Raw genomic sequence first — 3,450 nt, 5'->3', positions numbered from 1 at the left:
GGGAGCCCCTGCTCCTCACAGGAGTGGATTGCCCAGGGTGAAGCCGCCCCCAGCTTGTCCCCCTCTGTCCCCAGGGACTCCCACTGCTCCTTCTGCCCTGCAAGGACTTTGCCCAGAGCTGCCAGCAAAGCACCATTTCAACAGCACTGATAAAAGTCCATCCAGGAACCACCACCCACAGCACTTGGGAGAGATGAGGCATGGGGAACCTGTTACAACACCCGAGTCAGAAGGCCACAGGAGGATGTGCAGGGACTTCATCCCCAGGCTGCCGTGCAGTCAAGGGGCTCTTTGTCAGCAGGGACAGGTGCCCCAGTCACCCCCAGACAAAGGGGGCCTGTTCTCCCCAGGCCAGAGCGGATGGGTTGTAGCTCTGGCTACCCTGGCTCACAGCTGCTGCCAGCATGACCCTGAGACAGACGAGTAAAGAAACCTCAAGACAAGCCCTGGGCTGTGCTGGGGCGCTGGCTGTGGGGGTCCCCTTGCAGTAGCTGCCCCAGGGTCAGAGCTGACACCATGATGCAGAGCAGCAGCAGGGAGAAGGGCTTCCTCCAACAGCCAGGGCCTTCCGGGGGGCAGATGCAGGGGGGAAAAAAAAGGTGCTTTGAGCAAAAGCAGCCCCTGCGCAGCATCACCCCATTCCACCCTCACTGAGTGCTGGGGAGCCCTGACACTGCACTGGAGTGAAGAGCAGAGCCCCAACTGGAAGAAAGGTCAGGGGGGACCCAGGAGACAGAAATACGACACCTGCCATCACCTTTCACCCATTTCCAACATATCCCTCCCTTTGCCTCCCCCTCCCCCCACAAAATCTCCCTTCCTCGGCAGGGGCAGCCCCTCTCCCACAGCCAGCGCAGCTCGTGGCACATCCCTCACACCCCCAGGGCAATGCCAGTGCAGGACTGGTGCCACCAGCAGTGCACCACAGGACAAGCTGTGCCTCAGCCCTACCCTGAACCCATGACACAGGGATTGAGTGCCCTGTGCATCGAGGATCGAAACCACCCAGAGCCCCCAGCAATGCAGGGGCCGAGTGCATCCCGAATAGCCCCACTTTCTGGGCCAATGCAGGCAGGGAAGCAAACCAGGCTCAGAGGAAGGAACCCCCCAGCCAGAGGCCCCTGCTCATACTGCCACGGCAGGAAGGTGCTGGGCTTGCCAAGCTCCTCACCTCCTCTCCCACTGCATCTTCCAGCATCAGTGGGATGGTGCCAGGCAGATGTTCAGTAGTCCCAGCATGCACAAGTCAACTCCATCCCTGCCTGTTTCTCATTTCTGGGCCCTGGCTGCGCTCCCTGCACTCGATCCCTGTTCCCCTGGTGCCACAGGGACTCTCCAGCAGCTGAACGAGATGCAGCTGCTTGAACAGTCCCTGTTCAATCTTTTTGTTTGAGGAACATGCTTGTTAGTTCCAGTTCATGTTGCACATCCGAACAGCACCAGCAGAACAAGCCCTCCTGACTGCTCCTGTGTTTTCTTTTCCCTCCCCCTTTATTTAGCCAAGCAAGACAACAAGACTGGAGCTGCCTTAGGCTCTATGTTCACCCAACAGGATTTCCAGCCATGACACAGGGGAGGTCACTAACCTGGTATTAAACACCCATCTGCAGGGAGGGCAGGGCATGCCTAGAGCTGCCTGCATTGCCTCCCCCTCTCCTGCCCCAACCCAACCCCATTATTTTGGAGTCTCAGTGCCATGGGGAGAACGTGAGCAGGGCTCTACCTTTCCCCTACTCGGCTGGCTGCCAGCAAGCACAGGCCCTGCCCAAAGACGTGATCCTCTTTCTGCAAGCTATTAAACCTCTCACTCTCCAGGCAGCTTTGAGCCTTCAACTTTCACATGCTTGGCCCCATGCCAGCCCAGCCCTGAAAAACTTGTGTTTGCTGGATGCAAATAAAAGGGTCTTTCTGCAAGCGCTGCTGGTGGAGTTCATCGCCGCTCCCCAGGGCCACGCCGGCACCGGGCTCTGCCTGACAATAGCCCGGGAGCCGCCAGCACAAGCCTCCCCAGCACTCCCCTGCTCTGAAGGCAGCCACAAGCCTCCCCAGGCAGAGGGCACAGGGCCAGCCTGTGTGCTTTAAGGTTTGCCACAAAACTCTCTCGACTTGCTAATGAAAGGAAGCCAATTTGTTTTCTGTCAGTGATACCAACATCAGGGATTAGGAAAGGAAAGGGGAAGCTCACAGCTGGGCAGGACAGAATTGGCATGCCCAGGGTCTCTCCATCAGGGACAGTGCAGCACTGGAAGGTGCTGAGCTTGCACAGCATCCGTGGGGGCTGGCTGTAGCTCTTGCTGCCTTCCACTGTGCATCACAAACATTTCTGTAGCCAGCATTAGCCAGCACAGCCTACATCTGCACTGGCAAGTAGGAAAGGTCCCAACCCATCTCCCTGCACCCCATATTCAGCATACCCCAAGAGTAGAATTGGGGGTTAGATTAGATAACCTCTAAAGGTCCCTTCCCACCCAAACAATTCTATGGCACACACTACTGCAGGCAAGTCACAAAGCAGAGCTTGGAAAAAAACAGGGGAGAGAAGTTCTGAGAGAGTTTCCTGGCTCAGAAGTGCTGCTCTGAGTAAGGCTGACCCTGCACAGCCCCACTGAGCTGAGCACCAGGAGGAGTTCAAAGCCCCATACCCCACCTCTCTTTTTGTCCATGTGGACAAGCCCTTTGTTCTGCCCACGCAGCTTTAAGACACACCAGTGACAGCTCCCAGCTCCACAGATGAATTACCATGTGTTTTCCTATAACCATCCCTGCATCAGGCCCTGAGCAGGAATTCCCCATGCCTCCTCATCCTGCCTGGCTTCTCTTTGGCTCCTGTCCCCAGCCAGCTGCACAGGCAGAGCCAGCACTGTGATCTAGCTGACACAACACGACAGCAGCTGCTCCTGGCCCACAAACCCTGTGGGGACACCACTTCCCGTCTGGAGGGAGGCTGCAGGACTTGGCGCAGCTGGGGACACCCGCTCTGCTGCCCTTTGCTCTGCAGGAGCCCCTCCAGCCCTGCTGCCAGAGAAGATGCTCCAGGCAGAGCCAGGAGTTGCAGATGCAGCATCCACTTGCCTGCTCCAGTGCACATTTCCCAGGGCTGTGAGCAGCCACTGCAACTCAGCACCTTCTGCTAAGGATAGTGCAAGCTGAGACACTTGCGTTTCATGCATGAGCTCTTAAATACGAGCCAAGGGAGAGGGATACAAAAGTACACAGCTCTGCTCTCAGGCCAGGACTCCCTAACCCTCCCCTCCTCCCACAGAAAGGAAAACAGATCCTGCCTGGTGAAGTGTGAGCAGATGAATAAGAGCTAACTTAGAAGAGCTGAGACCCTCCTCTCCTCACCCCTCACCTGCCAATTCTTCTTGACAAATACCTGCTCTCAGGCTTTGTCTGCTCCCCACTGCATTCCTAACACCAGGCAGGAAAAAAGCCTCTTTAATCCTAAAT

General features: G+C 56.9%; 1 protein-coding gene across 1 annotated transcript in view; it reads right to left on the bottom strand.

Moving 5' to 3' along the window:
* Positions 1-3,450, bottom strand: part of ANGPTL4 (angiopoietin like 4) — a 44,159-nt gene that overhangs the window by 3,725 nt on the left and 36,984 nt on the right. The window lies entirely within an intron of this gene.

The sequence above is a fragment of the Corvus brachyrhynchos genome, unplaced genomic scaffold (assembly GCF_000691975.1).
Source record: "Corvus brachyrhynchos isolate BGI_N302 unplaced genomic scaffold, ASM69197v1 scaffold130, whole genome shotgun sequence".
Classification (NCBI taxonomy): Eukaryota; Metazoa; Chordata; class Aves; order Passeriformes; family Corvidae; genus Corvus; species Corvus brachyrhynchos.
Note: the sequence above shows the minus strand (reverse complement) of the source record. Positions and strands in the feature narration are given on the sequence as shown.